Genomic DNA, 12,445 nt, shown 5'->3' on the forward strand with positions numbered 1-12,445 from the left:
ATCTGTGAAATCCATCTGGTCCAGTGTATCATTTAAAGCTCTTGTTTCTTTGGAGATGTTGTGCTTAGAAGACCTATCCAGGGTAGAAAGAGCTAGATTGAAGTCACCAAGTATAAGTGTATTATTATCAAGGTATTTCTTGAGTTTGGTTATTAATTGGTTTAAATATTTGGCAGCTCCCACATTCGGGGCATATATATTGAGGAGTGTTAAGTCCTCTTGTTGGATAGATCCTTTGAGTATGAGATAGTGTCCCTCTTCATCTCTCACTATAGTCTTCGGGGTAAATTTTAATTTATCTGATATAAGGATGGCAACCCCTGCTTTCTTTTGAGGACCATTTGAATGGTAAATGGTTCTCCAACCTTTTATTTTCAGGTTGTAGGTGTCCTTCTGTCTAAAATGAGTCTCTTGTAGACAGCAAATAGATGGGTCCTGCTTTTTTATCCAGTCTGAAACCCTGCGCCTTTTGATGGGGTCATTAAGCCCGTTCACATTCAGAGTTACTATTGATAGATATGAGTTTAGTGTCATCATATCTATTCAGTCCTTGTTTTTGTGGATTGTTCCACTGAACTTCTTCTTAAAGGGGAATTTTAAGAGTCCCCCTTAAAATTTCTTGCAGAGCTGGTTTGGAGGTTACATATTCTTTCAGTTCCTGCCTGTCTTGGAAGCTCTTTATCTCTCCTTCCATTTTGAAAGAGAGCCTTGCTGGATAAAGTATTCTTGGTTGCATGTTCTTCTCATTTAGGACCCTGAATATATCCTGCCAGCCCTTTCTGGCCTGCCAGGTCTCTGTGGAGAGGTCTGCTGTTACCCTAATATTCCTCCCCATAAAAGTCAGGGACTTTTTTTCTCTTGCTGCTTTAAGGATCTTCTCCTTATCTTTGGAATTTGCAAGCTTCACTATTAAATGTCGAGGTGTTGAACGGTTTTTGTTGATTTTAGGGGGGGATCTCTCTATTTCCTGGATCTGAATGCCTGTTTCCCTTCCCAGATTAGGAAAGTTTTCAGCTAGGATTTGTTCAAATACATATTCTGGCCCTCTGTCCCTTTCGGCGCCCTCAGGAACCCCAATTAAACGTAGGTTTTTCTTCCTCAGGCTATCATTTATTTCCCTTAATCTATCCTCATGGTCTTTTAATTGCCTGTCTCTTTTTTCCTCAGTTTCCCTCTTTGCCATCAACTTGTCTTCTATGTCACTCACTCGTTCTTCCACCTCGTCAAGCCTCGTGGTTAGGACTTCTAGCTTGGATTGCATCTCATTTAATTGATTTTTAATTTCTGCCTGATTAGATCTAAATTCTGCAGTCATGAAGTCTCTTGAGTCCTTTATGGTTTTTTCTAGAGCCACCAGTAGCTGTAAAATAGTGCTTCTGAATTGGCTTTCTGACATTGAATTGTAATCCATATTTTGTAACTCTGTGGGAGAGTGGGCTGTTTCTGATTCTTTTTTTTGAGGGGTTTTCCTTCTAGTCATTTTGCTCAGTGCAGAGTGGCCAAAAACAAGTTGTATTGGGAAAAGGAGAAAAAGAGAGAGAAGGAAAGAAAAGAGAAAAAGAAAAAAGAGAAAGAAGAAAAAAATAGGGGAAAAAGAGAAGAAAAAGAAAGAAAAAGAAAGAAAGGAGAAAAAAGAAAAAAGGGGGGGTGGGGGAAGCAATCAGAAATCAAGAAGAAAGAGAGAAAAAAAAAGCACAAAACAAAACAAAACAAAAAAAAACAAAAAAAAACAAAAACAAAAACAAAAAAACAAAAAACAAAAAAAACCACGGGGGAGTATCTTCCGATTCTGTGTAGTTTAAGTCCCTTGACTTCCCTTGGAACTGGTCCGTGTCGCTGGTCTTCTGGGGGAGGGGCCTGCTGTGCTGATTCTCAGGTGTTGGCACTTGGGGGAGCTGCTCTGCCCCTGCCTGGTGCAGGGCTCGGTGGGGGTTGTTCACCCCGTGAGGCCCCGGGAGGAAGCCACAGTGGCGGGGGCAGCTCTGGGACCCTGGAGTCAGCCCCCGCAGTAGCTCCGGGGCTCTCCGTCTGCAGGGCCTGGGGGCTCCGGGCGGGGCCGCTGATCTGCTCAGTTCCAGGCAGGAGCGTCCTTGCTGTCCTGGGCCCTCCCGGCCTCTGCCTGTCCCGGGGGAGGCCGGATCCTGGGCTGTGTCCCGGCGCCCTGTGCTCCGGGGCCTGCGCTGTTGGATTCGCGCTCCCGGCGGTGCAGCCCCCTCCGCGGAGCCGCCGCCCGAGCCTCTCCGAGCTGTTCCCGGAGCCGCGCAGCCCCCTCCGCGGAGCCGCCGCCCGAGCCTCTCCGAGCTGTTCCCGGAGCCGCGCAGCCCCCTCCGCGCGGAGCTTCTTCCTCTGCGCGAGCCGCCGCCGCTGAGCTGTTCCCGGAGCCGCGCAGCCCCCTCCGCGGAGCCGCCGCCCGAGCCCCTCTGAGCTGTTCCCGGAGCCGCGCAGCCCCCTCCGCGCGGAGCTTCTTCCTCTGCGCGAGCCGCCGCCGCTGAGCTGTTCCCGGAGCCGCGCAGCCCCCTCCGCGGAGCCGCCGCCCGAGCCCCTCCGAGCTGCTCCGGGTCCCGCCGAGCGCTGCAGCCCTTAGGGAGCTCGGCGCACTCTCCGGGGCGCAGTTCCTCTGTTACTGTCCCAGGGAGCCCGAGGGCGTCCCCGCCTTTCTGGGGATCCTGCTCCAATTCCCGGGGAGCCCCTTTCCGCGGGGAAGGTCGGTGCAGCTCCTGCTCCTCCGGGACGGGGCTCTCCTGTCCTGGGGACACTCGCCCCGGCCTCAGCCCGGCTCCTTGGGGCCCCTCCCCCTTGGAGGCCTTTTGTGTCTTTATTTCTTTTTCCCCGTCTTCCTACCTTGATAGAAGCGCGAACTCTTCTCACTGTAGCGTTCCAGCTGGTCTCTCTTTACATCTCAGGCCGAATTCGTAGGTTTTCAGGATGATTGGATGGTTTTCTAGGTAATTTGCTGAGGACGGGTGACCTGGAGACCCTACTCCTCCGCCATCTTGCCCCTCCCCCCGAGATTTTGGTGTTTAACCTAATCCCAATGTGTGAAAAAACAGAGCTTCCTTCTGCCTTAAATAAATAAAATGAATCCAAAAACTTCTGAACACAATGAGATTTCCCCCCAACTTTTGCATCACTGTCATCTCATCAAGATTCTAAGATGGTGATATAGGCTGTCCCTGACTTTGTCTCCACCCCCACCCTAACACACACAAACTAACAACTATTCAAGAGTAAGACATCATTGTGAGAATCCTGTGAGAACATGGGATGAGGCTGAAGTCTGCAGCCACAGATGGGGCAGCCTGCACCACAGATACCAAGCCCAGACTATTAGAAGGGAGGAGAAATGGCTAAATGCTGATCACGTTGCCTGTCTCCCAGGTCAGCCCAAAAACAGGCAGAGAGGTCCCCCCACTGAGCCTCCAGTTCCTCTAGAGGGTAAAGAGAACCCAGGGGGACAACCAGTTCTCCCTCCGACCCTGCATTTTAGATCACTATGCAGAAATCCCTAGTCTGTTCTCCTACCATGGGCTCAGGGGAATCTGTAGAACTCAACCACTGGGGATCTGAGTGTGATGAGAGAAAGGGAGAAGAACTTGCAACAACCAGCACACAGATCTTGGCAGACCCATTCTGCAGTGCTCAAACAGTAATCTCAACCATCTACAGAACCAAGTTGGGGGCAAACTCCGACCAGGAAGCTCAGCAAGGTGCGAATCTGCCTCATTCAGGTCCACAAATGAGGGGTTTTGCTGGTCCTAAATCCAGGTTTGCCTTCAGCCAGGCAAACAGCTGACTCCTCCCCACCTGCCATGGAGAGTGCCTTCCAGCAACCTCTGATCAGACAGGCTGGTAATGACTCCTGGAAGCAGTGCAGCTCAGTGGGGCTTGAGCAGAGAGGTGGGCAGAGCTGATTGCTCCCATACCAAAGCCAGGAACAGGTATCCAGTGTGCCCATGCTAAACACAGGCAGGAGGACTAATTCACAGCCAAGACTGAGGTGGCTCCCGGCCTCACCGATCAGAGAATTGGGGAGTAGTCTGGAGTTGCCCCTCTACCTCCTGCCCAGGCAATGGAGCTGAGACACAGCCCTGCCTGCTATGAAGACTGTCTTCTGGACCCATTTGACCAGAAAGCCTGTGTGGTCCAGGAGCACTCAAGCCAACAAGCAGGTGAACAGAGCTGACAGTGCGCAGAGCATAGCCAGTAGCCCTGTTCTGTCTGAGAACTTGGGGTGCCGGTCAGCTTGGGTTAAGACAGTGAACCAAGAGCCTTACCAGCTTTATGGTTGCTTCTCCCACTGTATGCAGCAAAGAATCTCACCCATAGTCTGGTTCATGCTGAATATAGCCTCCAGGCTGTCTAATTTGAGCACCTAACCAGACCACCCCAAGCTGTATAGCTAATTCAATAGCCATACACATGGAGGTGCTTGAACTGAGAGCATAGCCCACAGCTCTGCTATTTGCATAGCAAAACTGGTGGCCTCATCTGACCAAAGAATTCAGTGCACATTCTGGCCTGAATCAGGTCCTCCAACAATGAGTTTTACAGACTCTGTGTCCTGTCCTGCTGCCCTGCCAGGGCAGGGAAACTAATTCATAGCCCTACCTACTACTGAATAAGCCTGACCAGAGAATCTAGGCAACTACAGAGCCCATCCTACTGCCTGCCTTGGGTAGGAAACAAAGCCAGCAGTCCTGTCCAGTGGTTCTCAGCCAGAGGCACACCCCCATCCTATCCTTGGAGTTCAAACAGTTGCCTCACCCCAAAATAGACCATAATAGCAATGCCCATCTGGCCAAGGAAATTACCAGCAAACACACCCAAACACCCAAACTGCACAATTAGTGAAGAACTATCTCTGCCAAAGTAAACCTACAAAGTCTAGAAGAAGAGCCCGATTACTCAAACGTGTAGTTACCAACGTAAGGAAGCATAAGTAACAAAATAAGAGGTAAACACATGGGACTATATCAAACTTAAAAGCCTTTGCACAGCAAAAGAAACCCCCAACAAGGTGAAAAGACAACCCATGGGATGGGTTTATTATCAAATATCTGATAAGGGATTAATATCCACAATATATGAAGAACTCATACAACTCAATAGCAAAAAACAAATAACCCAATTAAAATGGGTAAAAGACCCAAGTAAATATTTCTCCAGAGAAGATATATAAATGGCCAACAAATACAGGAGAAGATTCTCAGCATCATTGGTCATTAAGACAATGCAAATTAAAACTACACAGGGATATCATCTCATGTGAATTAGAATCGCCATCACCAAAAAGACGAGAGATAAATGCGGGCAAGTACGTGGAGCAAAGGAAATCCTCGTGCACTGTTGGTGGGATTGTAAATTCATATAGCCACTGTGGAAAACACTACCGAGGATCCTCAAAAATTTAAAGTAGAACTACAATATGATCCAATAATTCCACTTTTGGGAATATATCCAAAGGAAATGAAAACACTAACTTGAAAAGATAGCTGCACCTCCACGGTCATAGCGGCATTATTTACAAAAGCCAAGACATGGAGACAACCTGTGTCCACCAATGGATAAATGGATAGAGAAGCTGTGGTATGTATAGCCAATGGAATACTATTCAGCCATTAAAAAAAAAGAAAATCTGACCATTTTCAATAACATGGATGGAACTTGAAGCGATTATGCTAAGTGAAATAAGTCAGAGAAAGTTCTGTTCTCGCTTATGTGTGGAATCCAAATAAATATATAAACCAACCAAAGAAAAAGAGATCAGACTGTATGTAGTTACCAAACTTGAAGGATGGTGGGAGAGGAAATTGGAGGAAGGGTGTGAAAGGTACAGATTTTAGGTAGAAGGTAAATAAGTATTAGGGATGTCATGTACAACATGATGCTTATAGCTAACCCTGCTGTGAGATTTATTAAAAGTTGTTAAATGAGTAAATCCTAAGAGTTCTAATCACAAGAAGAAAATGTTCCTTTCTTTTTATTGTATATATATATATATATATATATATATATATATATATGAAGACACGTTAACTGAATTTATTGTGTGATCATTTCATAATATCTGTAAATCAAACCATTATCCTGTATGCCTTAAACTTACACAGTGTATGTCATTTATTTCTCAATAAACCTGGGTGGGGGAGGCCAAATTTCAATCATCTTAATAACTCAAACAAGTAGTAGGAGAATGTCACTAGAATCCATAATGTGTGTATATAGATTTACCTCTACTCTTCCTGGGTATCTTTTGTGGATGTGAAGAGTTTTGTATGAAATTAAACAAATGTCTAAAGGATATTGAGGAAAAAAATTTTTCCTTCCAAATTTTAGATTATAGGAAAGATATTTGGGAGAAGAAATAATCTTGGTAGCCTTCATTTTCTGTCTCTTCCAGTTTTCTCATCTCTGAAAAAAGGGTAGTTCGACCACCATTCTGATTCTATAATTTATTTCTATTTATAGAACACTGAGGCTTTTAACATCACCAGCCACATTGTCTGCTTTTGAAGAACCATAAGTGGTACCTCCTGCATTACAGACAAAGTGAACTACGGTGCTGGAATATCTTTTATATATTTTTTTCCCAAAAATTGGGTAATAAAGTTTTTTTAAAAAAAAAAGATTCTAAGTGAGTTCATTTTAAAAATGACTGATTCAGGATCCAGCGTATATTTTTATGATTGAAATGGAATCAGTCATCAAGTTCACAATTTTGAAATAATGAAGTTCCTGGACCAGAAACCATGTGTCTAGTCTAGTTCCACTGTAGGTACAATTTAACAAATAATGAAAATTATGATTGTAGGCAATGTAGGAGTCAGTTAGATGTAAGGATATAGATATAAATGCCTCCATGGAGATGCCCTTCATTATCTTTGTTCTGATTTTCAATTTGTGTACTTGGTCAGGAAGCAGCAGAAAAGACTGGGAGGGCCATTCTAAGAAACTCAAATCTATATCACACAACCGTGCAACAGTCTTGGAAAATATCATGTGATTTTGTTCAAGCTGCCATAGTAAAGTACCACAGACTTGGTGGTTTCAACAACAGAAGTTTATATTCTTACAATTCTAGGGGTGAGAAGTCCAAGATCAGGGTGCTGGTAGGGTTGGTTTCTTCTGAGGCCTCTCTCCCCTGTGTCTTCACATAATCTTCCCTCTGTGTATGTCCGCATACTTAATCTTCTCTTCTTAAAAGAAAGCCAGTCATATTAGATTAGGGCCCACTCCAATTATCTCATTTTTAACTTAGTTATCTCTGTAAAGACCTTATTTCCAAGTACAGTCACATTCTGAGGTGCTGGAGGTTAGGGTTTCTGCATATGAATTTTGGTGGGGGCCATAATTCAGTCCATAGCATATAGGAAGCATCAGCATTACAACATTTCTCAAAGGAATGATGAGGCTGTTCAGTACCTCTCATAGAGGTGAACATCACTGACCCATTAGTCTCTAAAAAGTAGAAATGGGGGAAAAAATGTGCTTCTTCATGTGCATGGGTGGTGAGCAGTTCTTGCTGAAAGGGGTTACTATTTCATTGGCAATATGGCGGATACATTACATAGGGAGTCCCATAATGATATTCATCTGCTCCTTCCCTGAACTCATCTTTGACTGAAATCCTTCTCTTTCTAGTCTGGCAACAAGATGAATGGCAGCTTTTCTGAGACTAGGTTGAATGACTTTGAGTTACCGCATGGAGCAAACTAATTTTCTGACAAGAAAAATGAAATGTGATGGGGTGACACTGGGTGTTTCAGAAGTCCTCCTCAATGCCTTATTCATATTGCATATGAGCATAACCTGGTACAATGACAAAGAAAAAAGATACCTGTTTCTCAGATGAGCAAGGAAACAATGATCAATAGAGATGAATTAGAAGAAATCTAAATGCCAGAATCAATGATGCTTTGACAAATACTAATTTCGGAGCCTATCTATATGTGTACCAAACCCTGATACTTTGGTAAAGGCATGTCTTCGTATGTTGGAAAGTAATTTTTTCCAATTTGTATCACAACAGGTTTGATCTGTTCTATATGTTTTGAAAGATTATGAGATATTTCCCAAATCAAATTCACACATCATAGTTATATTTCTCTTTTTTCTCACAATCACATTGCTACTGTACATGATAAAACACTTCACAAAAATTAAAGCCTCTTACAGAATGGACTATTCTCCTATTATAATTAAAATTGCTGCTAGAGAGACATGGATCTCTCTTGCAGAGGGCAAAACTGGCCAATGGATCACTTTCTGTAGACAACAAAATGAAATGTAGATATCCTGTCTCAATAAAAGCTTATAAGGGATGTTGAGCATCGGGTCTACTGTTGGAGCTACATGTTTCTAGGTGTAACATTTCTCCAAGTCAGACAGTTGTAAGGTTATTTCCTTCCACTTTCCTTTAAACCTTGAAATACTCACCCTTGTAAGAACCTACTTACTAAAGGTCTGTCTGGTAAGTGTCAAACGCTTCTAAAAGTTTTGCATCTGCAGGAGTAAAAAAAAAAAAAAAAAATTCTTTCATTAAATATGCAGTTGGCTCTCATTCTTCTGGGTACTGTATTAGATTAGTGCTTCTCAGCCACGGACAATGTCCCCACCTCTCAAATGTCCAAGGGACATTTGCCATGTCTGGAGACAGTTTGGGTTGTTGCACTGAGGAGGAGGATTTGCTACCAGCATCTAACAGGTACAGACGGCTCCATGTTCTACGACGCACAGGACAACCTCTCCTGTGAAGAGTTATCTGGTCTAAAACTCCAATAGGGCCAGGCATAAAAAATTCTGGAAATCAAAGGAAACTCATAGATTAGTAGAAACTTAGAAGTGCACAGAAACTCACACAGCTGAGCCCATCCTAAATGACCAGTCAGAAGAACAATGAGTTAAATAGCTATTGTTTCAAGTTTGGGGTGATTTGTTATGCAGAAAAAGCTAACTGATACAAATTGATCATTTAAATTTGCCAGGGGCACCTGGGTGGCTCAGTGGTTGAGGCTTTTGTTCAGGTTGTGATCCTGGGGTCCTGGAATCGAGTCCTGTATTGAGCTCCCCATGGGGAGCCTACTTCTCCCTCTGCCTATGTCTTTGCTTCTCTCTGTGTGTCTCTCATGAATAAATAAATAAAACTGCCCAGATAACAGTGCCCAGAATGACCTTGTATAGCTACAGGAAATGAGGATGGGACAAAGGTGTTCTGGAGAAAGGCAGTATTAAGGGCTAGTGGACAGACAGACAGAGCCAGCACAAGTGTTGGAGACATCAGACAGAGGGAATGAAATCAAGGAGGCCAAGCTAAGAGGGTCAAGAGAGGCAAGAAAGAAAAAAAGGAGAAAGTGAAAAGAAAGAGGAGGAAAATAATCTGAAGCAAGAGACAGGTGAGAAAAGAGGTGAAAGGGAGCTAAGCAGTACCTCCTTTAAGGTGTCACCTGGAGGAAAACAGAGTGAGACCCTAGCCCTGGGTTTTAGCCACGTGGACCAGAGTGGGCCTGAAGACTTGGCTGGCCTCCTGGAAGAAGATGTAAGTGGTGACTTGGGACCCTAGTCAAGCCGTGCCCATAATAGCACAATTAAGGGCACCCCCTCTGCCAGCAGCGAGAGTGCAGCTCCTCTGGGTAGGGAATAAATACATCAAAGGATGAGGTGGCTCCGGTATTCCCTTTTTTTTTTTCAAGATTTTATTCATTTATTCATGAGACACACACACACACACACAGAGAGAGAGAGAGAGAGAGAGAGGCAGAGACACATGCAGAGGGAGAAGCAGGCTCCATGCAGGGAGCCTGACGTGGGACTTTATCCCGGGACTCCAGGATCACGTCCTGGGCTGAAGGCAGGTGCTAAACCGCTGAGCCACTCAGGGATCCCTCTAGGATTCTATCAGCGCCTGTGGCTTATCTGTGGCCCGGGAGCTTTGTGATATAACCTGTTAGGTAGGGACATAGACTCTGGAACTTCTCTAACCAATATCCTCCAAAGGGAAGGCTGGGAAAAAATGAATAAACAAGTCTATAACAGTGATGAGTGCTTCAGAAATGGAGCTCTTGGCCACATTGGGCAACCAATAGCAGGACAGTCATTTAGGGGGCCTGCACTTCATACAGCAAGCATTTAGGGGAAGTCACAAGGGTCCCATGGAGACAAGAAAGGAACAGCCAAGCAGAAGCGATCACCTCACTCAACAGGAGAGGGTAGACAAATCCTTGGAAAGCCAGGATGGCCAGTTCGTGAGTAGAACTAACATGGACACCAAGAAACCTTCCTGAGAACATGAAAGAACAAGGTCTTTGGGGAAACCTGGCATTTATGTCACTCTCTGGGTGAAGACCTGAACCTTGCTGACATTGCAGCTGTGCCCATAGCTGCCCTGCTTCAGCTTTGAGTGGATGCGGGGGCAATGCTGACAATTGGAGCGATGCTCATATTTATCAAAGACAAAGTGTCTTAGGCACTAGATGAAATCCATGCTGTAAGAACCACTGACATCCCATTAAAACCAAGATTTTAGGGCTTATAGATTCAACTTTGATCATTTTGCGATCAGTTTCCATTATCATAAGGTTATAATGCTGGTCTGTAGTGCAAAAAAAAAATCACGCAAATACTCATTTTCCCTGAACTCCTACTCTAGAAATTTTTTGATGGCACTGTGTTCTATTTAGATTAAATAGGAAACATTAAGTGACACCCTAATAGGTAAAGAAATGAAGAGACAAACAAATGCAATGATTTTCCTAAAACTTCAAAAAGTGGGGGTGGGGGTGAAATTTGAATTCAGATCATAGTGTTGAACTCCACGGGCTTAAGAGTGCCTTAGCTTTTTATGTTATGCTTATCCCAATTTTTGCTATTTTTGCTATTACCATCTCTTCCCTCAAAAACTTACCCCACTCCAGAGTATCTCCTTTTTAAATTGACCCTTGTTCTTTATCTACTTCCTGCAGCAACAGCTCCACTGAGAAAGAAATTTAGATATTACAAATCTAATTTGGTAATGTGAAATAGATCCCATGAGCTGCAGGCTGGCTGCTCCTGACCTGCACCAAGACTTAAATATTTAAATGTAAATAGTTAATACCCTCAAGGAACAACAAAAGGCAATTCATGATGAAGAAACCAAATGAAATTATCTAAAAACTATACACTTCTCTTAAGAAGCAGAAACATGCCAATTTCAAAAAAGAAGGGGAAAAATGGACAGAGGATAAGAAATATTAGTGCCCACACACAAAAAATTGGACAAGTGTCCAATTCACATATAACTGAAGTTCAGCTCTGTTTAGAACTAAAAGAATGCAAATAAAATTGCAGTTTTTTGCTCTCAGATTGCCAAAGGTTGAGAAGTTTGATAATACCCAGAGATGATAAGAAAGTTTGAAAGTAGATATTCTCACACACTGTGAACCTGAATGTAAATGGATGCAATGTAGTGACGCACATTTCTTAGTTATCAGAGTGGAAAACGTACATACCCCGTGGTATGGCCATCCCACTTGTAGCAATCTATCCAGTAGGTATGTGTGCACAAATGTGCTTCTAGTTTATTTATTGCAGATTGTTCAAAATCGCAGGAACCTACGCATAAGTTAAACATCCACTAGAAGCCAATTGGACGTTGGTTTTTGGTGGGAAGAAAACTATAGTCATTTTTAAAAACCTAAATAAAAAAAATGTATAGGTGTTCTTAGAGGTGGAACTTCACAATAGAGTTGCAGCAAAAAAATAAATTTAAAAAAGGAAGTTGTAATGCACCTATACTGTGCATAAAGAGGCATCTGTATGCATTGAATATTCGTAGCCTAACACCTGACAACTACTGAATGTGGCTGTCCCTGGCTGGAAGATATAAAACAGGGAAGGTCAGCAGAGAGGCTGACTTCTAACTGCTACATGTACTCTTCAGTTCTGTTTAGATGATTTCCTATGAGCATGCATACATTACTTTCCTAATATCCAATTATTTCATGAAAAGAAACCATACCATATCATGTCAGGAATGTAAGCTAAAAATGAAATTTGGTGCTGATTGACAGTGTCTGAAAGCCTCTAAATCCTAATCATCACTTTGATCAATTTAGTCCTGAGCCCAGGGCCGTTGAGGGGTCTACGATGACCAACTTGCTTCCTGTCCCCCTCTCCCCTTCCCTCCACCCTGCCTGCTGGGATCAAGAGGTTTTGGGGGTACAGGGCTTTCAGTGCTAAACTATGACAGTCCAGTGACAAGAAGGCCACCCTGCTGGCCCGGGGAGATGCAGGGACATAGATAAGTGAGTTTCCTTTGGTGAGTTTCTCTAAGGCCATGCCCAAGTTTGAGGGAAGGAGTTGGCAAGCTCCTCGGCTTCATACATCAGTCACATTCTCCCCAATTGACTCTGTTGGTAATACATGCAATGGGGGCCCCTGGTGACTCAGGTTAAGCATCTGCCTTCGG

This window comes from Vulpes lagopus, chromosome 17, assembly GCF_018345385.1.
Source record: "Vulpes lagopus strain Blue_001 chromosome 17, ASM1834538v1, whole genome shotgun sequence".
Lineage (NCBI taxonomy): Eukaryota > Metazoa > Chordata > Mammalia > Carnivora > Canidae > Vulpes > Vulpes lagopus.